Here is a 14,326-nt window from a genome sequence, read left to right on the forward strand (position 1 = left end):
AAGCTGATTGACACCAGCAGGAGATGGGGTCCACCAGACATACAGGCTGTGTCTTCACTGCAGAGTTAACTTGAGTTAAGCACTGCTCTAGAGCAGTGCTTCTCAAACTTTTGTACTGGTGACCCCTTTCACATAGCAAGTCTCTGAGTGCGACCTCCCTCCACCCATATAAATTAAAAACACTTTTTTATATATTTAACACCATTATAAATGTGAGAGGCAAAGCAGGGTTTGGGATGGAGGCTGACAGCTCGCAACCCTCCATGTAATAACCTCGTGTCCCCCGGAAGGGTCCCAACCCCCAGTTTGAGAACCCCTGCTCTAGAGAGAGCTGCCACTCTGTAGAACACTGGAGCTGCAGAAAGCGAATGGCTCGGTGCACAGAATGATTTTATTAGCAGCTGACAAGTTGTGCACAATTGAGCACATATATCCCCCTCAAGTTAAAAAGCACTACCATGCTTGAGTTAAGGGTTTAGGGTGTGTGGATGGACCTCAAGTTGGGGCAACACGAGTTACAACTCAAGTTAACTCTACAGGGAAGACAAGCCCGCACATGCACCCCTTTAAGCACAGTGAAATATTATAAGGCAGTTCAGATGTAATAACTATTTGCCATGGAGAATCTCAGAGTGCAGAGGCTACACCCATTTCTTTCATCAATTAAAGTGCAATTAACTTTGAAGTATTATAGATTATGCAAGTCTCCATATGAAAGTTATGATCGTTAAAATATCTTTGCCAGGAATATTTGATTTATAAGTCATCTTTACTTGAAAATGGTATTTAGTATAAAAACGTAAGCCTCCAGTGACCAGAAACAATGAGCATTTTCCCTAGGCTTTTATAGTTGCTCTTCATTATTCCCAAATGTTTTCCCTTTACAATAGCCTCCATTTACAGTCTAATTACACAGGCAGAAGTGTGCTAGAGAGACTGGGAATCAGTAAAAATAGAGAGGAATTCAAAAGCATGCAATCGGTGGCTCGAGAAAAAAAACAAAAAAAACCCACCACCACCACCACTCAAAGAAATGAAATGAGACTCAAAATAAAATAGATCTGTGGGTGTTTGATTAGCTGCAGTCTGTCCTTTGCGCCATCCTTACAGATATGCACGAATCTAATATAACCGAAATTACCCTTCGTCACTTCATGACCCTCTCTGTTCAGGTCATCTACTAACTCAGCAGTAAACCAGTCCAATTACCATCAGCGATTCTCTCAAGTAATCTTCTTGAATGAACTTTTTTGCTTCATCATCAAAAGCAAGCAAACGCATCTCTGATTACATCTTCTGGACCAGGGCCATTTAAACGTCTCATCAAATATCCTAAGGAATGTATGGAAGTTTTATAAGGCCTGGAGCCTCATTCATCACAGTATCCAAGAACACAGCTTGGATGCTTTCCCAGGAAAGGAAGCATATCATGCAAGTCTTCCTTGTTAATAACACTGTCCCGTTCTGATCTAGCGGAATTCTTGAATCTGAAACTGAATGAACATAGCTAACACACTGGGGCATGTGTGTTGCAGGAGCTTCTTAGTGGCCTTTGTCTTTGTGTGTTTTCTTGGATTACTGGATCTTGGTGCTTAGATACCCCAGTGATGGGTACCTAGGTAAACAGACTGAGCTAACACAGCATAAATTAGAGCTAGACAGAATGCATCAAACACGGATCTAATCTGAACAGCTGGAAGCAGTTACATAAAATCATTTAATTTAAAAAAAGAGGGTGGGGGGAGAATAGATATTTTTAAAAATATCTAAGAATGAAAAAACATATCACGGTCATTTTGTATTTTCAATTCTATTCTTCATGCTCCTCCTTGCTGAAAATAAAATTTTAAAAATCCCAACCAAGAATGTGGTTTGAAAATCTATTACAAAAATATAATAAATATGTAGAGGTAAAAAAAGTACTATATCTCTGCATGTAGCAAACAGAAACCAATAATAGGGCAAGGCTTCTAACCTTGCATTTGTTAGACTGTACTCCAGTTTGTCTGGAGATTTTTTTTGAAAATTGATCAATAAAAAAATCAGCGAATAAACCCCAGATGTACATCAGAACCTGTGCTTAGGTATCACACATTATGATTTGTATGATACACACACACACACGTCTACCGGTTTGCTCAGATGAGCTGTGAGAAATTCATCAGGAGTTTAAAATACTTGTACAGTGACCATGACAAATTGCACCATGTTGAATTCACACTTGTGGCTTTGCATATGGGCATTCAGAACTCCTAGCAGTGCACCATTGCTTTTCTCTGTTTTATTATAGTATTATCTAGTACCTAGGACAAAGTCTCCTTCCAACCATCTGCAGTGGCAAGCAGACTTTAATAGGACAGGTTAGCTTCTACAGCTTAACAAGGATGGGTCTGACATGACAAAGATTCATAAATAGGATGATTGGATGTTTATTATGACATTTACTCTATGCACCTTAGGGCAAAGTTTTCTCTGAGACAGCCTTTGCATAATCTGCTAACTCCCCATGATTGGGACAACCTGGAAATGCAAAAGAAAGTTCAGATTTCGTTTTTAAAGAGGAACTGCCAGAATTTTTCTATGCAAAGGCAGCCTTGAAAACAAACTCATTTAAACTGAATGGTAGGTTTGAAAGCTTGTTGCTTGCTTGTCACCCACTTTCTCTAAAGCAATTGGTTTACTCAAATTTCCTTTCCCCTCCTAGGCCCCCAGGACTGGCCTTTGGGGTCTGCAAAAATCACAACCACACGTTTTTGAGATGTCTCCACATTACGGGACAGTGCACAAGTTGTATGTAGACCCACCCTTACATTTAAAATCTCTGGGGCAGGGACTGGCTTTTTAGTACAGCAGTCACAGCAGAAGGGTCCAGAACCCAGTAGATGCCTCCAAGTGCTAGCATAATAAAATAAGTCAACTCCAGCGAATAAAACTGAGCAAAATAAGAACAATTTCATTATTTTCTAGTTAAAAGTCTTACTTTCAGGTTTTGAAGTGATAGTGTTTGGGCACTTAGGCAAAAGCTAATAATTCTGTATCAGAGCTGGTGATTTTCCCCCAAGGACTCAAACAAATTAAAACACATTTCTAACAGCATTGGCATGCACCCTGGACTGCAGCACCAACGACCATCCTGCCATTTTGTTTTCTTCAGGATGTAAGTAATTTGTAGGCCACACTTTTGACACAGAACGCAGTGGGGGCACTGTGAGCGGTGACAGGAACTCAACTCACGCCACTGTTCTTGAGAGGGGTGCTCCAGCGGCAGGAGCTCAAACGGCTCTTCTGCTTTGCTGGTTGCCCTGAGTATTCACTCAGTGACTTTGTTGAGGGCCTTTCATTTCAAGCTGGTCAACAGCCAGCATTGAAAACCTGAGCCTCGGTCTTCCTGATTTCTAGCAGTGCGCTATCAGCAGCAAACGGACAAGGGATAAAGGCAATCAGCTTCACATGAACTTCTCCCTCCCACCCCCAATGTAACTCTAATTTTGACATTTAGATTCGGCATTGGGGAGAAAAAATGAGTTTGAGGATTTAAACCCTAAATAAAATCAGAGCCCCTAGTAGGGTTGCCAATTCTGACTGAAGCTATTCCGCGAGATTCCCCCCCGCCCAACATGACAATGTCATTTTCTTTAAATATCCTATTAAAATCTCCTGGATTGCTTTCAATAGTCACTGGGAAACCAATGCCGATTCTGGGGGACTCCAGGCCAATCCTGTAGGGTTGGCAACCCTAGCCCCTAGGAATAATTCTTCCATCTTCCCTCACAGGGATCTAATTACTAATTACTATGAAATTTCTCAGGTGTAAGAGCAAAATTTGGTCCCCAATTAGGGTGACCAGATGTCCCGATTTTATAGTCCCGATATTCGGGGCTTTGTCTTATATAGGCACCTATTGCCCCGCACTCCATCCTGATTTTTCACACTTGCTATCTGGGCCCCCTATCCCCAATGCTCACAAAATGATGCGGCTGCTGCCACTATCACGATTTACATTTACAGTGTGGTAGAACCTTACGGCCGACCAGATGATGCCCCATTGTATTAGGTGCTGTACAACATAAGCCAGTAGTTCTCAAACTTTTTTTTTTGCGGACCACTTGAAAATTGCTGAGCGTCTTGGCGGACCACTTAATGATCTTTCCAAATGTTGTTTGCACCGTTAGCTAACTATTGTAAAGAGCTTTGGATAAAAGTGCTATATATAAAAAAAACATAATAAACAACTTTTTTGTTTTACAAATAAAAGCACACAACTCTAGTCTTACCTTTCTAATGTGATGGATGTGCCCGCTCTCCCCTGCCACGGCAGCCACAGAGCTGGCGCTGGGAAGCAGGGGGGGGGGTCTCTCCCTGGCAGCTGCAGCCCTGGAGCTGGGGAAAGTCGCCTTTCTCTGGCCGCCGCAGCCCTGCACATCCCAAATTCCCCCCCACCCCCTCTTTTCACCCCACTGCCTCCTACCCCCTATTCCCCCCCCAAGGCTACCACCTCACCTGACGTGCATCTTCTCCAGGGTCCAGGCACCTAATTAGTGGAGCCACGCCTGCTCCACTAATTAGGTGGGTGGCCCTTCATTCTGTTGTGTGCGGCCGCCCAGGCGCGCACTTTAGAGGGAACTATCCGCGGACCACCTGAATGGAGCTCACGGACCACTGGTGGTCTGTGGACCACAGTTTTAGAACCTCTGACATAAGCAATGGCATTCCCTCTCCCCCAAATAGCTTACATTTTAAGAGCCATAATGAGTGAATGAGAGAAACGAGTGAGCTTGGGGGTGGGGGAAGGTAGCAGGGTAACAAATCTAATGGAATGTGCATAGTTCTTAGCCAGGTGATCACAGCTCACTGTCTGTCTAGCTGTTAGTTTTGAGGGAAAACTGAAAGGGGAGCAAGGTGTTGGCTTGATGAATTCTGACTGGGAGTTTCTCTCATAGAAGGTGTGGGAGGGGGGAAAACGCACAAAGGCACTTGTGACTAGAGAAAGACACCACCCCACTCCTGTTATTAACTGAAATGTTCAGACACAAATCACTATGCAGAGCCGATTCTCTTGAAATAACAGGTTTTGATACCTGCAAGAAAAATAATCTACTGATCTGGCCCTAACCATCGTGCTGGAAAATACTCCATTTAAAATGGTAATCTGCTCAAATAGGGCACTAAATAAAACTCTCACAAAAACATCTAGGCTCCCAGCCGCCTCTGAAGCAGATCCACTGTGAAGGAGCTAGGATTAGCACAGACCTCTTGTATAAATACTTGCATTAGGCTCAAAAAGAGGGCGTGTGTGTGGGGGGGGTTAAGTTTGTAAACAGTGCTTTGAAAATACCCTGATCAGGAAGCTCGAAGGGAGACCACCCCTCTCCACAATGTGACAACACAATTGGTGTATCCACTTTCCATTATAGTATAGGAAACCCTAAGAGCCCAACATCCCTCACTGACATCACACTTCTAAAATAGGAGTTATCAGATGTAATCCCTGGGTCAGCATTGTGCCAGTAGACATAAAAAGGCCTTTGGTATTCATGTGAGGAAATGTGACCATTGTGTGTAGAAGGAGACCCAGTCAGGCCCAGACCACTTGTCTCTGGCCACTACTCTCCCTGGAATTCCTTGGCGCCACCACAGTATTCCTCATCCCCGTTTAAAAAAAAAAAAAATTATCTTAACAGGGGCCTGACAGCATGCTGGAAAGCTGTGTTTTGCTAGTAAAGCAGCAGGCGAGTGTGTGCACGCGCGTGTGTCTCTGGAGTGTATTACAGGAAACTGTTGGCTCTCGGTATCTAGGAATGGTCTATTGTCTAGAGGGTGGAACAATCTTTATAATTTCTTGTGAAGTGTAAATTGTGTTCCATTATTATTTCTAACAAAGCCACATCCTTCCTTCGGATTGATTTTTCACCAGTCACTAATAACCAGGAATTTTTTTCCCTTCAACTTTCAAGCACAAAAAACACTCAGACTTCCTCGTTGCAGTCAGGGGCATAAATAAGTATTTGCTATTATGAAATGTACAGTTTGCAAACAGATGATAAAATGATAGCAACTAGAGCCATGAAGCTCATGAACCTCCAACTGAATGGATCGCTCTGGTTTGAGTTCTCCTTTCTCCCTGGGCATTCTTTGCATACTTTGATCCACTATTGTGGCCTCTGGAGCATGGGGTTGCAAGGAACAATGCAAGAGTCTAATTCCACAAGGGTGAAAGCTCTGTTGGGACCTGCAACTCTTGGATACAGAGCAGAAAGGGGGTGCTAATCCTGTGGAGGACAGACTGCTCCCTACATGGGAGATCAGAGAGGGAAAGTGGGAAGAGGAGGAGTGGCTTGGACCGGGGCAGAATTGCTACAGAGGCCTATATAGAAAGCAGGTAAGAAGGGCATTTCTTTGTGTTTATTGTGCATGTCTACCCAGAGATGTAAGTACATTGTAAACTCCTTTGCTTTTATGTTTGCAAATATTAAAATTAGTCTTGAAAACAAGCCTATAGGAGATCTTGCCAACCCTGTATAGCCTCCATTGCAAACCCCTCACAGACTTCCCTACTACCACCAATTCCTTGTTCAAACCTTTCCCATCCCCCCAAAAAAGTTTTTAAGAACCAGAGTATCCTAAAAGGCAGCAGCTTTGCCGAGACTGTTCTTTTAGACAGCCTGAAGATCACCCCCCCCCCCCCCCACACACACACACACACCCCTTCCCAAAAAACCTTATATACATGATGAGCAATAGCAAGGCCACAGGCAGACATAAGCAAGTACCTGTAATCACCTCGAGTGCTTCCTACCAGAAATAAACACAGCCATTCAACAGTACAGCCGATCTACCTCAGCCAAAGACGATAGCATCCAATATTCAAATTCCAGAAGCTGAAGAACGAGCTTGATTGGGCGCTCTCCAGCAACCACAAGGAAGCAACACACATGTATGTGAACAGGTTCAGTGACCCAAGTGCCAAAACTGAGCCAACCTTTAGTATCTGGGCACCTAGGCTGATTTAGGCAATGGGTGAAAGCTGGTTTATACAGTAATAGCCTGGGCTAGCTAAGATTGAGGGTTTTTTTTATAATGTATATATTCTATTTTTTAGCTACACCCTTCCCTATGGTACAGAATTATATGACAATAGTTAATTAGTTGCCATAATTTTATGACCCATGCTATGCTCTGTTGCTCAACATTGTTTAATCCCACGCAAAGATATTTTAAAATAAAAATTGTAGCAAAGAGCATCTAATTATGCATGTACTGAGCTGTACATCCATTACATGAGGTTATTAACTAGAAAGGATCATAGCAGAGCTGTCACCAGGTCCATAATTCTACTCTATTAGTTTACACTTCTTTCAAGCACCTATCCCCGACGGCTCTAGGTGCTTTTACAAGTGATTATTATTTGTTCTGGACCTGAAAGTGGGGGAGGTGCCTTACTCTGATGTTCTGGGGATTACCCAGAGCAGTAAGGAGTTCGGTCACCTCTTGCCTTGTAGGTTTGGATGCTGCTGGTTCAGAGCCAGGACACCAGTAAACAGCCCCCAAGCATAAAGTTTCACCCTGGCTCTCACCAGCCCACTTATTCCTTGCAGGGTGACCCCAACAGGCCTGCTGCTCTCAAGTCGCCCCAAATCCATCCTTCCTGGGTTCTTAACTAACAGACACTCTGACTTTCCCCCTCTGGTTCATCACCCTCCCCCCGAAGGCGTGAAACCAGCCCCCCAGACACCAGCTTACTTTGGCACACACGCGCCACAGTTTGCACACCAGAGACCTGCTTAAGGTAAAAATTATCTACAAGTTTATTTAATAGAAAAATCACAGATTCAGAGAGGAAATCATAAGAAAAAGCAAACGCATGCAAATTACACACACAAAAACCGAACATAAAAACGCAACTTCAGGCTTTACGCTTCCCGTATGTACTCGTTCATAAGCCGAAATTTTTTAGTAAAAAAAGGGAAGCACCAGAGAAGGGGGTCGGCTTATGAACAGGTATAGAGAGGGGGAGGTGGGACACAGCCTCTCCCCCAAGAGAGGAAGCAATGAGAGGCCGCACAGCCAGCAGAGCCAGAAAGGAAGAGGCGGGGCGAGAGGCTCTCTGCTTCTGGCCACACTGCTCTCCCCCCAGCCTCCGAAGCAGCTACAGCTCTGGGGCTGGCAGGCTGCAGCCATGCTGCTCGGCCCTGCCCACCAGAGCAGGCTGTTGCCGCGCTGCCCGGCCCGCCGGAGGCCTAGCCCGCTGGAACATGCTGCGGCCGCGCCGCCTGGTCTGGCCCGCCGGAGCAGGCTGCGGCCGCACTGCCCAGCCTGCTGGAGCAGCTCCAGCCAGGCCACAGACATCCTCCCCTGGCCCTCCCCAGATAAGGTGGGAAGGGATGGGATGGGGAGAGTGTGGGGGTCCCGGGCTAGGGGTGGGGTCATGTGGGGGGTGGTCACAGGGGTTACTCCCCTGACCCCCAGCTTCTCCCCCCCCAAAAAAATTTCCCCACCAGTTGCTGTCCCAGCCCTCAGGGTAAGCAGCTGACGCGCCGGGACACTTTCTTTACTTAGTTTTACCTCCATGCCTGCGGACGCTCGAGGTAAACAAACCATCTCGGCCCACCAGCGGCTTATCCTGATGGCCGGGAGCCAAAGTTTGCTGACCCCTGAATTATAGGGTCGGCTTATGAATGGGTCATAAAATTTTTCCATTTTTACTTATCCATCTTGGGGGGGGGGAGGGTCGGCTTATAAATGAACCGGCTTATGATCGAGTATATACGGTATATTAGAAAAGGGAATTAGTCTCATATAAGTTACCTGTTGTCACGGAGCAGTTTCCCAGAATACACTCTGTCATAGAGGGCATCCAGCGTTTCACAGACAGCTCCCTGCTTAGAGGCCACCCCTCAGAATGAAAACTTCCATTTCTTTTTAAGGGCTCCCTCCCGGCTTTTCTTTTCTCCTGGCATGGTAACTCATGGTTGCTTAGGGTGGGGAAAATCTAGCACCATGTTTTCCCATTAACCCTAATGGCCAACCATTTGTCTCTTCCTGGTTATATAATGCTAGGTGCTTGGAGCTAGTCTCCTCTGTCTGGGGGAGACAGATCCTCCTCCCCCACCTGGCTGACCACCGCCTTGTTGTGTGGTGGAGCTGAATGTAGCAGCATAAATTATGAGCACCGTTTTATACCTACTCAAATACATGAATTCATAACTACAGTCTGTATACAGGTCATAATGACCATCAAATTCAGAACATTACAGGCTTTCATAAAAGATCTTACTCCACATGTTTTCATACACAAGGACATTGTATACTACCAGTTGATTCAACTGCTTACGCTTTGGGGTTCAGACACCCTGTTCTCCAATTGGGGTGTCTGGAGCCTGACTGTCACACTTACAGAATATCAGGTATATAAGATCCTTGCCCCAAAGAATCTGCAATCTAGAATTTGGACGGGATGAGCACCCAACAGAGGAGACTAGTCTACATACATAAGATTGCAGTAACTATTAAGTTATCTCCTGGACATCTCATTGTGGCTAATTTTTTTTTTTTTTTTAAGTTTGCTTCGTGTCACCAGTACTGCAAAGAACTCCAGATACAGAGGATTAAAATATTATTCAGTCAAAATTATAACAACCATGTTTGATACCTCTTCAACAAATGCCTAGCACAAGAGATGAGCGTCTCATCATGCATTACAGATGATAGATCCAGGCTCCCTCCGAACAAGGGGTGGAGTGACATTTTGGAAAGGTTCTTGCAAGCAGCTCCCTTTCAGGGATTTATATTCCGACACCAGAAGGGACCACTGTGATCGCCTAGTCTGACTTCCTGCAGAACACAGGCCATAGAACTTCCCCAAATTAATTTCTCTTGAGTCAAGCTGCTGTTAGCTCAGCCACTGCCACTGACTGCAACAGAGGTTGTATGACAAAATAGCCCGACCCACAAGAAAGTTAGTCACGGAGTAAGTTACCAAGAGGCTTTATTAAGCTTTGACAAAATAGGTAAATAAAACAGTGAGCAAAATCCAGGTGTAGATGTCTTCTATGCTTTTAGTAATATTAGAGCCTTAATCATTCTTACGAATCTTAACTTCAAAACACAGCTGGAACTTTCACATAAAAGTATGATCTGAAGTCTGTACATGTAACCTAGATTCATAGCTTCTCCAAGGCCAGATGGGGCCATTGTGATCATCTAGTCTGATCTCCTGCATAACACAGCCCACAGAACTTCCCCAAAATAATTCCTAGAGCAGATCTTTTAGACAAACATCCAACATTTATTGAAAAATTGTCAATGACTGAGAATCCACCATGACCCTTGGTAAGATGTCCAATGGTTAATTACCCTCCCTGTTAAAAATTTGCACCTTGTTTCCAGTCAGAATTTGTCTAGCTCCAACTTCCAGACATTGAAGTAGGTTATACCTTTCTCTGCTAGATTGAAGACCCTACTATTAAATATTTGTTCCCCACGTAGGTACTTATAAACTGTACTTACGTCACCCCTTAACCTTCTCTTTGTTAAACAGATTGAGCTCCTTGAGTCTATCATTAGAAGGCATGTTTTCTAATCCTTTAACCATTCACAGGGTTTTTCTCTGAACCTGCTTCAATTTATCAACATCCTTCTTGAACTGTGGACACCAGAATTGGACACGGTATCCCAGCAGTGGTCATACTAATGCCAAATATAGAAGTAAAAATAACCTCTCTATTCCTATTTAAGATTCTCCTGCTAGACAAATTCAGACTGGAAATAAGGCATCTTTTCCTTTAAAAAAAAAAAAAAAAAAAACAGTGATAATAATTAACAATTGGAACAAGTTACAAAGGGTTGTGGTAGATTCTACATCACTGAATTTTAGAATCGGGATTGAATGTTATTTTCTAAAAGATACATTGTAGGAATTATTTTGTGGGAGTTCCCTGGGATGTGTTATACAAGATATCAGACTAGATGATCACAGTGGTCTCTTCTGGCCTTGGAACCTATGAATTAATTAGTCATTTGGCCCTCCCAACAACATACGTGGTGTGGATTATAGACGACCTGTGTGAACACAGGATCGGTTGTGCTGGCAAGCCTAGAAATAGAATAGCTAATCAAAGGAAGCAGAATCATCTGACCAGCCTTCTTGGAGGTACACAATGAATTATCCAGGATTACTATGATTTGCTTACTGAAGCTTCAGTGTTTATGATTAGAGCTGGGTGAATTTTTTTGGACAAATTTGCAAAATTGAGATGAATTCAAAGAATTTTGGCCAAAAATATTTTTCAGGACTTAGATCCCATTTACAACAGGAGAGGTAGAAGCGCCGTCCTTGTAAGTTTAGCCTGGTGGTTAAGACAGTCACCTGGGATGTGGGAGACCAGGTTCAATTCCACCATTGACTTGATCTGGAGAAGGGATTTGGACACAGGTCTCACACTACAGGAGAATGCCCTTTCCTCTAGGCTCTGGGATATTCTGGTAAGGGGCTTTCAATCTCTCTGGTTGTTCCACTTGGTATAAATAGTCATTGGAGCAGGGATTTGAACTTGGCCTCCCACATGCTGCATGAGTCCCTAACTACCAGGTAAGAGTCAGTCTCACTTCTTTTGTTGGCTCAATGGCTATTCACGGTCATTCATAGTGGCAATTTCTAGTCAATCAATGACCGTGAATAGTCATTGGGCCAGGGCAAGACTGAGATCTTAGAATGGATTTTTTTCAATTTGATCAATTTTTTCACGATTACTGGGTTTATGGATTTTTTTCTTTTCCTCTTTATTTTTTGGAACTGCCAGCAAACCAAACCAAAACAAATCAAGTATCAGAGGGGTAGCCGTGTTAGTCTGGATCTGTAAAATATGAATAAGTGAATACCCACTTCGTCAGACGCATGCTCCAATACATCTATTGTTGCTTTTTACAAAACAAATCAGTTATTTGCCAGAACTATGTACGACGTGCCAGTTCCATTTGCTGCCATGACAAAGGTATTTGAAGTTACAGTTGCACAGAAACACGACACAGATTTATCAAATGAAGACCTGACCTGGGACCATGTGAATACATGTAAATCCTGTGTCCTGTTTTATCACACATTCATTTGTACTGGATGCAGTCATTTTATGCATGTTTCTCCCTCTCTCCTTTTATGGATTACAATAAAAATACAAATTAGAAACAAGACAACAGAACACAAGAGTGACGTTCAAATCAGGAAACGCAGTCCCACTAATTCACTACTGTTACACCCACAGTGTCTACACGGACACTGCATAGCCCTAACTACATGGACATACGCCCCAGGCCTCTGGAGGAGATGGAATCACTATGTCGGTGTAAGAGGGCACTAACATCAGTGTGAGCACAGCTACAGTGTGTACACGAATAGAATTAGTGAGCTGTCAATTAATTGCAGTTAACTCACACGATTAGCTAAAAAAAAAAATTAATCACAGTTTTAATCGCACCGTTAAACAATAAAATACCAATTGAAATCTTAACTATTTTTGGATTTTTTTTCTACACGTTCAAACCTATTGATTTCAATTACAACACAGCATACAAAGTTGACAGTGCTCACTTTATATTATTTTTTATTACAAATATTTGCACTGTAAAAATGGCAAACAAAAGAAATAGCATTTTTCAATTCACCTCAGTCAGGTACTGTAGTGCAATCTCTTTGTTGTGAAAGTGCAACTTACAAATGCAGATTTTTTTTTTGTTACGTAACTGCACTCAAAAACAAAACAATGTAAAACTTTAGAGCCTACAAGTCCACTCAGTCCTACTTCTTGGTCAGCCAATCACTAAGAGAAGCAAGTTTGTTTGCATTTACGAGAGATAATGCTGCTCGCTTCTTGTTTACAATGTCACCAGAAAGTAAGAACAGGCATTCGCATGGGACTTTTGTAGCTGACATTGCAAGGTATTTAAGTTCCAGATATGCAGAACATTCGTACGTCCCTTCATGCTTCGGCCACCATTCCAGAGGACATGCTTCCATGCTGATGATGCTTGTTAAAAAAATAATGTGTTAATTAAATTTGTGACTGAACTTCTTGGGGGAGAATTGTATGTCTCCTGCTTTGTGTTTTACCCACATTGTGCCAGATAGTTCATGTTATAGCAGTCTTGGATGATGACCCAGCACTTGATGTTCATTTTAAGAACACTTTCACTGCAGATTTGACAAAACGCAAAGAAGGTACCAATGTGAGATTTCTAAGGATAGCTACAGCACTCGACCCAAGGTTTAAAAATCTGAAGTGTCTTCCAAAATCTGAGAGGGACGAGGTGTGGAGCAGGCTTTCAAAAGTCTTAAAAGAGCAACACTCCGATGCAGAAACTACAGAACCTGAACCACCAAAAAAGAAAACCAACCTTCTGCTGGTGGCATCTGACTCAGATAATGAAAATGAACATGCATCGGTCTGCACTGCTTTGGATTGTCATCGAGCAGAACCCGTCATCGGCATGGACTCATGACCTCTGGAAGGGTGATTGACGCATGAAGGGACATATGAATGTTTAGCGCATATGGCACGTAAATATCTTGCAACGCCGGCTATAACAGTGCCATGTGAACACCTGTTTTCACTTTCAGGTGACATTGTGAACAAGAAGCGAGCGGCATTATGTCCTGCAAATGTAAACAAACTTGTTTGTCTGAGCGACTGGCTGAACAAGAAGTAGGACGGAGCGGACTTATAGGCTCTGAAGCTTTGCATTGCATTCAAAAATAAAAGTTATTTTTTGTACATAATTCTACATTTGTAAGTTCAACTTTCATGATAAAGATTGCACTACAGTACTTGTATTAGGAGAATTGAAAACTACGATTTATTTTGTTTCTTTTTTACCGTGCAAATATTTGTAATAAAAATAATATAAAGTAAGCACATACTGTGTGTGTAATGGAAATCAATATATTTGAAAATGTAAAAAACATGAACAAATATTTAAATAAATGGTATTCTATTACTGTTTAACAGTGCAATTAATCACGCAATTAATTTTTTTAAATCTCTCGACAGTCCTAATAATTAGGTTGCCTGCCTTACGTTGTCCTAACTCTGTAGTGTAGACCAAGCCTTACAAATGTTGATGTGAAAGAGAAAAGTTTTGTTACTGGAAAACAACCTATTTTATTCAGATTCCACTGAAAAATGCAAGACAGAGCTTTTTCTGGCATCCAGCCCACAGCTATGGAACTCACTTCTAGAAGAGGTCATTATGATAGTCCACCTCAGTACTTTCAGAGCTCAAGAGAAAACCCACTTCAACCTCATTTCACCACCCCCTCACACTCACTGAAAGTAAA

The 14,326-nt window shown here is 42.8% G+C and overlaps 1 protein-coding gene across 1 annotated transcript in view; it reads right to left on the reverse strand.

The window, feature by feature from the left end:
• SLC4A11 (solute carrier family 4 member 11) overlaps nt 1-14,326 on the reverse strand; it is a 152,231-nt gene that overhangs the window by 97,955 nt on the left and 39,950 nt on the right. The gene's annotated exons all lie outside the window — the stretch shown is intronic.

Source organism: Emys orbicularis, chromosome 5 (assembly GCF_028017835.1).
Source record: "Emys orbicularis isolate rEmyOrb1 chromosome 5, rEmyOrb1.hap1, whole genome shotgun sequence".
In the NCBI taxonomy this organism is placed as follows: Eukaryota; Metazoa; Chordata; order Testudines; family Emydidae; genus Emys; species Emys orbicularis.